General features: G+C 40.8%; 1 protein-coding gene across 1 annotated transcript in view; it reads left to right on the plus strand.

The window, feature by feature from the left end:
* Positions 1-13,713, plus strand: part of LOC122810807 (tyrosine-protein phosphatase non-receptor type substrate 1-like) — an 868,043-nt gene that overhangs the window by 525,115 nt on the left and 329,215 nt on the right. The window lies entirely within an intron of this gene.

Genomic DNA, 13,713 nt, shown 5'->3' on the forward strand with positions numbered 1-13,713 from the left:
TAACTACTCTTAAATCCCACAATAAAGCAGGTGACTCCTTATTTGCAAATACTGTTGGTTCATATTGGAATAAACTTCCCGTGGAACTTACCACCCTAAGCTCATCTCACCTTTTCAAAAAACAATTAAGACACCATTTCCAAATACACTGGCTATACCCATGCTCTAATCCTGACTGAGCTCAACATAGAATGCATCTCTTTCCAGTCCCCTCCTCTTCACTCTTAATGATTATCCTTTACTTCTGATTTATCCCTCTTCTGACCTACCTGCATATTTATTCTTCCTTCTTTTCTTTTTCACTTCCTATTTCTTCCTTGTTCTTGCTGTATTACTACATCTTGTCATTTTTTCCTTACTTACATACATTATGATCACTTCAATGCTAATCTCTTTCTAATACTACTACCCTGGCATAACTTGTACTATTCTAAATTGTAATTAACGAATTTGTTACTGACTCTCCATATGTCACAATTTTTTTTCTCTATCCTCTTCATTCCATGACAGTCTCACCCTAACAATTAATTCATTGCAATACTGCCTTTCCATTGTTATCTCTTGTTCAACTACATCTGAATTTTTTCTACATTACATAATAACTGTTCCTAATCTGCTTACTTTTTTTACATTTGATTTATTTGCTGTTTGTTTTTGCATTTGTGTCTGATTGTTTGAATTTATTGATTGTTTGAATTTGTTGATTGTTTTCACTGTTAGCTACTAATATGTTAATGGAGCTTTTCTCCTCGGGCCTCTGCTGAAAATGGACATGCATCCAGCCAGACTAGCCCGGTTAACAAATGTAAAATAAAATAAAAAAATAAATAAAAATTGTGAGCTATGTGTTGCACGTGTTTTGTTTTGTGGTAGTGGTTGCTTGGGTATCTGCTTTGGAGGTCTCTGCTGCTTAGGCAGATTTTTATTTAGAGCCTCCGAGTATGTTTTTGGTTCTTGGTGAGGGCAAGATGCTGCTCAGGGTCAGGGTCATACCAGCCTGGGCAACATAATCAGAGAACTCCTCTATGTCTCTTTTCATGTAGTCCAGGGAAGTACATCTCAGGTCGTTCACGCCGGCATGGACAATGATGGAGTCATATTTGTACATGCTTTTGAATGACCTGAGTGCGTGTGTTATATGGCGGATCCTAGCCCCCGATAGTAGCTCACCATTACCCTCACCTTGTTCAGCCTGGTAAGTGGAACGTCAGTGTGTCTGACTATAGAGTCACCTATCACTAGTGTATCAGGCATAGTGTTTGGCCTTAAGGGCTGTGATTTATTGACACACCGATTTATTGAAGTATGTGATGCATGTGTTATGTTTTGAGGTGGAGGATTTTTGGGTGTCTGCTTTGGGAGCCTCTATTGTTTTGGTAAGTTTTTTATTAGAGCCTCCGAGTATGTCTTTGTGTTATTATGTGTTTGATTTGCAGTTGGGGTAGGTCTATGTGTGACTGGGTTTGTTGTGTGTGTGGTTACCTTCTCCTCCTGTCTGGTCTTGCCAGTCCTGAGTTGAGAGAGTTCAGCCTCCAGTTTGGCTATATAGTTGCATCTCTCACATGTATTTGTGTGGGAGGAGGAGAGGGTTGTCTGTGTACATGAGACAATTATAGCATTGTCTCAAGATTCCCAGATTAACCAGCTGAACAGGAGAAGATGCTAGTAGACTACTGCTTGACATGCTAGAATATTATAAGAGAGTGCTGTGCCTTTAAGGGAAGTGGGTATTCACAGGGGTGGTAGGTGGATGTAGTGCTACTTTAGTTTGAGAGTGCTTACTTAGAAGAGAGGTTTTGAGAACAAGTGCTAGGCTTATAATAAAGTGAGTAGACTGATTATTATAAGAGTCGAGCTTTCTTAAGGGAAAATTTAAAGAGCAGACTTGGCAGAGCCAGAAAAAGTTTAATCTTGTTTAACCGGCGCTGCGCTATGCGCACAATCGTGCAAAGCCGCGCAAAAGCGAATTTTAAACAGGGAACTTCAAAAGAGCTAGAAATGGTCCAAAACAACCAGTTACTACAGCTCTTGTGCTGAGGTCACTCCTTCGGGGACAGTTAGGCTGCTCAAGGCTCCCCACTCCCACTGGTGAGCAAAGAAACTTCCTTCAATCCAAGTAAGGTAATGGACAACACAGGAACTACACCACAGCCCAGAATACAGCAAAGCCTTTAAACTGGTCTAAACTAGTCGAGGAGAGGCAGGAAAACAAGGATTATTTTTTTGTTTTTTTTTGTTTTTAGATAGAAAGCAGACAGGAATACAGAAAACAGTAATAAATCAGTTACACAGGCTAGCACACTTTAGTGGGCAGCCTCAAAAGTTAAATTAAACAAATTCTTTGTACATTTCTACCCGGGGGCACACCTGATTGTTACTGTGGGTTCACCTGACACTTATACATATTTGCTAGGCCTCGCACTGCTATGTAAGGTACACCATTTCAGTCTCTACTGTTGCCTATCATACTGACTTGAGGCATACTACTGTACTACAGATCTTAGTGTCCAATGTCACGTATATTAGATTGCGACTTCATAGCCTACCCAACCCACATCACACCACCTGGCCTGCTGTTCTCTGTCTGAATAGCCCTGTGGGGGAGGTTGCCCATATGCCTCTTTAGGGTCATGATACAGCATTTCTTTGTGTTAGCATTAGTGTACAATTGTCCTGCTGTGTCTGTGCCAGCGAAATGTTGTCATGGCTTAGTGGTTCAGTACCGTGACTATATGCACAGTATTCTGGGTTTGAGCCCTGTCACTGCTTTTTATTTTCATGCTGGGCAGACCAGACTGCTTAAGGAACAGTACAGCAAATATGAGCATGTTTACCTGACTTTGCTCAACTTTGCCTGACTTTGCCCGACATTGCCCAACATTGCTCAATGTTGCCCTAGTTAACGCAGGCAATTTTGTTTACATATACTAAATAGTGGTAAAAGCTGCTTAGCACTGCTTTATATTGCTTAAAACATGGCAATCATGCCTCAGGTGGTGCTGCAGGGGTGCCTATGTCGGATGCACATAGTACACTCCCTATACATGTTTGAAAACAGGTAGTGTCAAGTTAGGCATCCCTTTTATTTTATGTGCGAGTCAGAGAGAGGTATCATTTCTAGAGTTCCTACTGAGCCAGTGTATGTGCTATGTGTTGCCTCTTTGCCAAGGCCAAGGCATACTGGGCACATGTCCTTCTGCCTACTGGGGCAGGCTCAGGTTGTTCCTCCCCCGAGTCATGCTCTGCCTGTGATGGCCTTGGCAATGGTGGGGGGCTGTTTGGCCCTGCCCCATGCTGTTCCTGCTGCAGCTGTTTTCACAGGATCATGTTGTGTAGCATGGAACATACCATGAAAATTTGGGTACATGTAGTTGATGAGTACTGCAAGGCTCCACCAGATGTGTCCAGGCACCGGAACCTTGACTTGAGCATCCCAAACACACACTCTATTACATTTCATGTTTGTGCGTGTGCCTCATTATGGAGTTCTTGTTCAGGTGTGTGTGCATTTCTGATGGGTGTCATCACCCACGGCTCCAGTGCGTATCCAGCATCCCCCACTAGGTGACCGTCAGGGATGTTCCCATTGGTAAATGTCTGGTACAGCTGCATCAGATGCCAGATATGGGAATCGTGGTAGGTTCCAGGGCAGCCAGCACACACATTCAGTATTATGCCCTGGGCATCACACACGACCTGGCAGTTGATGGAGGGAAAGCCCTTGCGGTTGATGTAGGCCCTACTCCGCTCACCAGCTAGTACTTTGATGTGTATGTGCGTGCAGTCAATTGCACCCACTACCTCAGGGTATTCTGCTATTTGCTGGAAGAGACGCATATTGCTGGCCAATGCCTCATGGGAATTGGGGAAATATACATGATCACTGACATGTGCTGACATGGCATTCAGGAACTGGTGCAGTAACCTGGATGCTGATGCCTGTGAAATCCCCATCATATCACCAGTTTGTCTCTGGAAGGTACCTGTTGCTAGTATTCTTAGGCCAACACATACCTTGGTTTCCACTGGGATGGGTTCCCATCTGTTGGTTCTGTATGTGAGGCGTGGCCTGCACAGCTCAACAATTTGCTGCAGGATGTCTCTGTCCACTCTATAGTGCTCCACTATCTCCAGCTCATGTAGCCCCAGGTAGGTTACCCTGGGTCTGTACACTCTTCTTCGTCTACTCACTGTGGGTTGCTCAGCAGCATTCTCAATGGCACCACCCTCAGCATCTTGCACATGTTGGCTTATAATAGCAATGGCAGCCCCTAACATTTTTTTTTTTTTTGAGTTAAGCTTTTTAAGTTTTCACTCTCTTTGTATACTGCAGTGTTGCAGTGTTTTTGAGAAAAGCATGGGGGAATGTTGTTTGCAGAGTTTTAAGTGCTTGGCTGGGCTGGGCTATTGTACTGTCTGTGTAATTGGCTGATTCTGATTTATGTCACCTGGCAGCTCTGCTAGTTCTCCTTGGTTAACTTCCTACTACTTCTTTTCCTTCCTTTTCCCTTTCTGTTTCCACAAGGGGAAGCGCCGCGCAACCAAGCGCAAACACGCACACAGGAGTGCACACACCCGCACACAGGCTTACACAGGCTTAGACGGGTGCACACACATGCACACAGGCTTACACAGGCTTAGACAGGTGCACACGCGCACGCACAGGCTTACACAGGCTTACAGGCATGCACATGCGCGCACATGGTGTAAGCACGTTTGTAAGAAATTTCAGTGATATCCATGGCGTACACCTTAAGTTTCTGGGTTTCAGCTAGGACAACTGTAGACTCGCCTCTTCCAATCCTGAGTAACTCACAGCAAACACAAGACACTCTGCTCCAATAAGCTTACAGTCTTTCATACATATCCCTAATGATGTCACCTATTTTCTACTCTTCTACTCCCATGCTCCTATACTTACACTCTAGGGACATGGCTCACATTCCAGGGAAAATTGGGATTTACTATCCTTATCCTAATTTGCATAGGATTGCTTACTAATGCTTGGTTACATCTCTCAAACTGAGCTTCCCCCCTTAGCAACCACTACTCAGTAGCCATGTTATCTTCAAGCTGCCATTCACCGGCATGGCAGAATAATATTTTTAATAAGAATGCCTATTTTTGGCTATTTTTTATTTATTTTCTGTTTTTTTAAAGCGCCACACATTTACGCGGCACTGCACTACTCTTAAACATCGGAGATCGGGAAAAAATTTTTAAATTGTTATTAATTTTCAAATGATAAAAATCTGTTTGTAATTTGGATGAATAAAGTAATGACGGGTGATTCCTAGCTGTGGCAATGTGTTTTCTTATGCTTTAACAGTGTACTTTACACTGTTGGGCTCAATTGTGTTTTTTCAAACAATAAAAATGCCAGTGGCCTTATATTTGGCCATTGGCATGCTTCCTCAACTGGATGCATCCTTTATTTGGAGCTGTCATAGCTCCGGTTTACTATTTGCAGAATGGTACTCCATTACCAACGGAGTACATTTTTGCAAATAACTCTACTCTTCCACAGACAGGTTAGTGTTTCTTGGATCGCAAATTTACCTCATTTGCATAGCTTTCAGCAGCAAATGAGGTAATTTGCATAACATAACACTGTCCGTGCAAGAGTAGTTTTAGGAGCTCTCATGCATGCCCCTACCGGCTGTTGCTGGATTGCTCGGCAGACATATTGGCTGTCTGCCATATTACACTACTCTTAGACTCCATGCAAGCCTTCATGACTCCGGCCCATTATATAATAAAACACTATGTTGCTGTACTGCTCATTCATATGTTAAATGTGTTCCAATGTTATGATTCTAAACTAAAGTATTAACCACAAATGTAGAGTGTGTACAAATGTAGTCTATGCACAACCCACCCTTGCAAATATATTATGTTGTAGAACTCCATGCGCTGTATTGCTTATTCATATGTAAGTGTGTTCTATTATGATTCTTAAATTAATGTATTGACTACAAATGTAGACCATGTACAAATGTAGACTGTGTACAATCTGACCTTGCAAAGATGCTATCCAGAATGACTAATACTAGTGGATGATGATATATGTAGGATTGTGGGTGATAAACCCACTTTTCAGTTTAGGAACTGTAAGATCTTGAAAAGACTCCTTTGCTATGATAGGAACCATAGTAGTCTGCCGTTGCATCCTGGTCTTACCTTACCCTGTGGTAATTGCAGTTTTTGTACTTATATTAATACTGCTGAATCTTTTTTTCATCCTGATCTATGCAAATAATTCATCTCTCAAGCTTCTGCAGACTGTATGACCCCCATGTGATATACTTGGCTGAATGTACCATCTGCCACTCCTTCTATGTTGGTAAAACCAACAGGGTCCTATGTGATAGGATGAGGGAGCATCTCTATCACATTAGGAAGGGCTCCCTGCATAATGCACTCTCTAAGCACGTCCTAGAATTTGGGACATCACATACTTTTAGGTTCAGAGTTGTTGAGACTGTTAACCCTAGTATTAGGGAAGGTGATGTGTGTACACACACAGAATTTAGAGAGGCCTGTTGGATTATCATGCTCCGTGTTGACAGGGGCAGGGGACTGAATGAAAGGGCCTCTATTAGGCCAGTTCTAAAGAAAAGGAGGTTACACAAGTGAATATGTTTATATCTGTCTTACATCTACCTCCTTGTGTGTTCAGTTCATACAGACTTAGATACATATCTATATACTTTATATATATATATTTTATATATATTTTTTATTTGTATATATTTATGTGCACATTTATTTGTGCATCATTTTTAGTTCATGCTGTACCTTTTTGTATAGACGTTCATTCTTGTTCTTTCGTATGACAGATTTTTTTATACATACATATATATTTACTCTATATAATTCAATAGTTACTTATGTTCTTTTTGTTTTATTCTATGCCTGATTCTGAACTGTTTCATTGTTTGATTGTATAATTAATGACTTGATTGATGTGATTTGGTGATTGGCTGCTATGTGCTCTTTGTTTAGTTTAAATAGTGGCTGTGTCAGTAGTTGTTCTATGGTCTGATGACGCTAGATAGTGAAAGCGCTTACCTTTTGTCGACTACAATAAAGGAGATTTTATATGCTTTTATATATACTTGGACTTTTTGTGCTTGCTACCTGAATCATTTGCCTTATTTCTTGAGTTCTTGCTTGGAACTTGAGTTTCCTGTATGCCTGGCTCCATCCGTTGTTAGTTTACAGCAGTCTTTTTGTTTGTTTATTTCTACTTAACAATGGAGGACTTACCACTTGGATTCCACTATTTTGTTTTCGTTGTTATTGCTATACATCTATTTAAGTTGGGAGAGAATGTGATGCATGCACATATGGACACATCCTGACTATCTTCATTTGTGAGGTAGACCAACATGCCATCATGGACCTTTTCTAAATGAACAGTAGTAAGATCATGGCTGTGTGCGACAGACATTTGTCACTTGCTAATGCTACATCCATGAATGTTACATCTGTTAGATGTCCTCAAAGAGGTCATTGAGGGAACTTATGCAGACAACACTATCATGCTGTAGAACATGACCAACCCAAGGCATGTGACACAAATCCACAGTGAGGTATTCACTCAGCACTGTCAGATGTGGCCATAAACACCTTATTACCAAGTGGGTAGACCACTAGATTACATACTTGGCTTCTAAATCTGTTGAAATGTGTGGAGTGACCTATATCTGGAGTCCAGTGATCAGGTCCATACATCAGGGCTGTCTGCTAGGCCCTTTCCTGTTCATTATTTAAGTCACAGGCATCAAGTATGACATAATCTCATAATTCTTTATAACTTCACAAGTTATCACTCTAGCAATATCCCTAAACTTAGAAGCACAACACTATATTATGCACTCTCATATACAGACACCGCACATTATAATAATATCTGCTCATAGCTGTTCAAGAACTGCATAACTGACCAATTCACCAATTCAAAACTAAACACATATGCTCTCATTCCTTCTTCAAAAAAACACCAGGCTCACTGTAAATGGGGATATCCACCCCAACCCAGGCCCACATCCATCCATCCTGTCCAACACAAACTGGTCCAACCCAATTATCAGAGCATAACACCCCCACTATCTTCATCCCTGGTCAAATCAACAACAGCAGCAAAACCACCCATTTCTTAATACTAAATATTAATATTAGAAGTATCAGAAATAAAATACCTGAATTCCAGGCCACAACAGCACACTACTCCCCAGACATAGTTGCATTAACAGAAACCTGGCTAAATAAAAACATAACTAACTCAGAGGTTCTCTCTACCAGCTATAATATCATTAGACAAGACAGACCACTTCATAAAGGGGGTGGAACGGCCTTACTGTATATGTCCAACTTAACTTTATGTCAAATACCAAACTCCTACCCCTTCCCAAATAATTGGGATATACTTATCTCACAACTTCAACTTCACCCTAAAAAGATCATCACCATGATTGTGATCCACCTGGTAATATACCTGCTAGCCTTGACGACTTCTTATCCTGGTGTTCTTCCACATACTCACAAGAAACCCTTATTCTGAGGGATTTCAACCTAGATTGGTCCGTCTGTATATCAGAACCACCAAGTAATCTTATAAATCTCCATGGCTACCAGCTGCTAGTCCAAATTCCAACTAGATGTGATAAAAAATCTAAAAGGGATTCTATCCTTGACTGGGTCCTAACTAACAACCCCACATTGTACCCCCACACAGGCAGTCTCCCAGATACCTTAAGTGAACACAACATAATACACCTTATATATAGCAGAACAAGCCTATGCAACACCACTAGCTATAAATCCACTAGAAACGCAAACAAATTATCTTCTGAGGTCCTCAATACTCTACTCTATAACTGTGACTGGACCCCCCCCCCCTAAAAACCCTACCACTTGACCAGGCTGTAACGTATTTCAACAAAACATTTCTACAACACCTAGACACTGTCGCTCCATTGTGCAAAATCAAGGTTAGAACCTGTACAAACCCCTGGCTCAGTAAAGAAACCCAACAAATCCTCAAGTCCAGAGACACTGCCTGGCTTTACTATCAAAAAAACCCCAAAGAAACACAAAGCCTAAGTACCAAGAATTGCGTAACCGTGCAAATAAATGCATTAGGCTGGACAAAAAAATCCAACTACATGACATTACAAACTAAATACCAACCCCCCAAAATTTTGGAAAAATGTAAACCAGCTACTCCCAGATACCTTAAGTGAACACAACATAATACACCTTATATATAGCAGAACAAGCCTATGCAACACCACTAGCTATAAAGAGGTCCTCAATACTCTACTCTATAACTGTGACTGGACCCCCCCCCCCTAAAAACCCTACCACTTGACCAGGCTGTAACGTATTTCAACAAAACATTTCTACAACACCTAGACACTGTCGCTCCATTGTGCAAAATCAAGGTTAGAACCTGTACAAACCCCTGGCTCAGTAAAGAAACCCAACAAATCCTCAAGTCCAGAGACACTGCCTGGCTTTACTATCAAAAAAACCCCAAAGAAACACAAAGCCTAAGTACCAAGAATTGCGTAACCGTGCAAATAAATGCATTAGGCTGGACAAAAAAATCCAACTACATGACATTACAAACTAAATACCAACCCCCCAAAATTTTGGAAAAATGTAAACCAGCTACTAAAACTCACCCAAAAGATTACCCCCAAACCAACCACCCCTGACACTAAAGTTCCCATCAAAACATAATTCAAATCCCACTTTGTGAACTCAATTTTTTCCTTAGTATCACAGGACAATTCCAACTTCACTATCCCTCTCAACACAAATAACACTAATTCAAGCTTTACCCTAAAACAGTTTCCACCACTTCCATCAAAAAAACCTCATCAACAGCAGCCAACCTACTCCCCAGCTATTTCTTGAAACTCGCAGCAGATGCTATTGCTATCCCAGTCTCCACACATAAACAGATCAATTGTTGAAAACTATGTGCTCAGACTCTGGAAAATATCCTATGTTACACCCATACATAAAGGCGGGACCTCCACTGAATGTAATAACTATAGACCCATTGCTATACTCTCCACCCTGGCCAAAATTCTAGAAGAATGCATCCATACCCAGGTGCTAAAATATCTCCTAGACAACAACATCCTGTCACCTACTCAACATGGTTTCAGATCTGCTCATAATACCACTACAGCCCTCCTCTGCTTCACAGACACAATACACTGTCTCAAAAATGAAGGCCTGCAGGTGTCAACTCTTTTTTTTGGATATGTCCAAAGCATTTGAAACAGTCTCACACCAAGTCCTGCTAAACAAATTAAACCAATATCACCTATCACATTCCACTCTTACCTGGTTCCAAAGCTACTTAACTGACAGGTACCAAACTGTGAAATGGGAAAATTCTCTCTCTCCTCAGCTGCCCATTACTATAGGAGTCCCACAGGGTTCTATCTTAGGACCACTACTGTTCACAATCTTCACAAATGACCTCCATACCTCCACACAGCATGCATCTATCATTCAGTATGCAGATGATACTACCTTGATCTGTACTGAACAAAATATTCCCACCCTCCTGCAAACAATTCGACTAGCATTCTCTGATGTTGAAAACTACCTTACCAAAGCCCAACTTATCCTCAGTCCAAAGAAAACTCAGCTTATGATTATAACCAGTTCTAACAAAAACACTGATAACAATCAATTCACTATCTACTCCACAAATGCTACTCCAATCACTCCAGTGGCACATGCTAAGCTATTGGGAATAACCATAGACTCCCACCAAAAATTTGACAGTCATCTCAACTTAACTATTAAAAAAGTACATGCCAAACTGGGATCACTCTACCGTATCAAACCATTTCTTACCAACAACACAAGATCAGCCATTGCTCGCTCCCAGCTTCTATCTACCCTATTATATGCATCTCCCATTCTGACTAATCAACAAAACTGAACTAAGCAAAATGGAAGCCTGCTGTAACAGAATTGCCCACTTTGCTGCAAATTGCTCATATAGAACTCATCACTGCACTGCTTTGAGTCAGCTCCACTGGCTTGAACTGCCCAACCTCCTAACCTACAATCAGGTCTGCCTCTGCCATTCTATCTATTACCTCCCCAATAAGTGTCCTGCCCTCAAAAACCTAGTACAACATCACTCAGCCAAAAGGCCTCAGATCATCAAGCAAACTACTACTAGAAGTCACCAGCAGCTATAATAGCTTTGGAGACACACTATATAGTAGTTCAGTGGCTAAAAAATGGAACTCTCTCCCCACTATCTTACAAAACAGATCGTCCAAAGCCTCCTTTAAAAACCTCATTAGGCAACATCTCAAGCAAAGTTGGATAGTGAAAGCGGATAAGGTACACATCCTAAGCCTAGAGTACTTGATAATATTTTTCACTCTTACTTACAAACACTGGCTAATATACAATTTATGTACTGTACCTATGTACTATGTATGTATTCTAGCTATGTTCTAAATTTTAGCTGTACACCACAAATCTATTAATTACCTTTATTTTTAAATTAATGTTTTCTTGTTTCTTCTCTCCACTGTAACTGTTGATGTGCTGCATACCACTGTAAAAACATATCTATTGTAATTTGTGTCTATACTGATCATGTCTAAATATCTAAATGGATCTGTAATTATTTTTCTGTGTGGAGCTTTTCTCCCCAGGCTTCTGCTGAAAAAGGGCCTTTTCGGCTCAGTCAGACACCTCAAGTTAACGAATGTAAAATATAAATATACACACTGTGTCTGATCAGCTATCTGGAGATATACAGATTGTGGGCAATCACTGGCTCAAACTATGATATTAGTATAATACAGATAGTATCAACACACACCAAATATTGCTGCCACAGCTGTGAAAACACGTGAGATGAAACAAGAACATGGGGGATTTGTTTCATTATGCAAACAAATGCAGAACCAATGATAATGTAGCTATCACATCCTATAAGCAGATCAATCGGTATGCAGATTTTGTCCTGGGATATATGGTATGTAGAACATACACAAGCATGTGTCCACAGTGCTGACTACTGCCTTGTATGTAACACAACTACTGAGTATGTGCAGGACATCCACATTAAAGGCCATAGTATCTCCATAGTTCACACCCTTCACCACATCAGTACCCGAGTACAATGCATCCTTCTTCATGTACTTCCCTACACATCATCCAGTGATGTGTAACTAAAGTGTAGCACCTTTGTCACAGTGAGTTGTCATGCATCTTATTGGTCATACCTAAGTAATTTTGTGTTGCATAAACATTACTGTCTGATGGTTCAGGACCAAATCAAGGTTTTATACCAGAGGCATGTGTGATAACTGTTCCAGTGATATACATAGTACATACATAGCTGTTTAACATTAGATGGATTACATTCATGATAGTGCAGACTGTGCCATACATATATCTGCCATGCACACCAGTCAACTAGCCTGTAGTGATCATAATGTCAAGTTAATCTCCTCACACTATGATCACTCAGAATCACAAATGTTGTGCCAGAGACATGGGATTACTGGTGATATTACTCTGATATTGTCCATGATTGTGTGGGCTTCTTTTACAGTTGTCCATGAGCCTGTAACTGTGTCCCACTTGTTGGAGACCTCTGCTGACATTACAGTCATATTCAAGCAAATCAGTTTGCACAGCTTCAGAATATGCATCCAGCACTGATTGTATATCACATCCCTGATAGATGTCCTCTCCAGTGTTCATGTCAGGATGCTTATATCAGAAAGACATATTCTACAGTGTTATGTCACCTTGTCTGACAGTCACATAATATAAATTGTCACTGCACAGTCTGTACTATACCATGTCAGTATGTCATTAGTGTGCCTGCTTTAACTGTCTTTCATTTACATGCCTTCATCTGGAGCAGATTACTATGTTTCACCTGCCTCCTTTCCCTGTATTCATTCCTACAATTCATCTGTGTGTCCCTATTCAATACATGCACTTCTCCTTACTCTTTATTTTAAATGGCAGCCCATGTATCCTTACAGATCATTTACACATATTGTACAGAATGCCTGGACTGGGATTCCACAATAATCTGTACTATATACAGTGTCCTGTACTGTGCTTGGAACATATACATTAGTATATATTAAATCTTGGTAATCAATGTGGCATTCCTCGCAATCCCGCTAACATAGTTTGCTATAATGTAAATAATTTCACTATCTGTGTTGCTTTACACAGTTTCCTGGCTGGCAATAGTGTTGTCGGCCACAAAACCATGCTTGTTTATGTTTAAATGTGGTATGTGGCAGAACATGTAATTAGCACTGCTGCAAACCAAGCAAACATGTAAACATAAAACATAAAATTAAAATGGCTTCAGGCCATTCAATAGTACCATCACAGCTCTCCTATCTTTCACCGACTCCATCATTAAAAAACGTAATAACAACATCCTCTTTTCAGCACTCTTTACTGATCTGTCAGAAGCTTTTGACATGGTCAACCCCCCCCCCCCCCACTCATAAAAACTCTTGAATCTCTTTCACTAGACACCAAGGCTGTTCTCTGGTTCAAGTCCTAGCTTACCAATAGACAACAAGCAGTCCTCTCGAAGAATAATCTATCTGCCTTCCTGCCAGTCTCTCTCTGAGTCCCACAGGGCTCCATTCTAGGTCCACTTCTATTTTCTCTATT

Source organism: Protopterus annectens, chromosome 9.part0, assembly GCF_019279795.1.
Source record: "Protopterus annectens isolate FY-2018-M chromosome 9.part0, PAN1.0, whole genome shotgun sequence".
NCBI classification, from domain to species: domain Eukaryota; kingdom Metazoa; phylum Chordata; order Ceratodontiformes; family Protopteridae; genus Protopterus; species Protopterus annectens.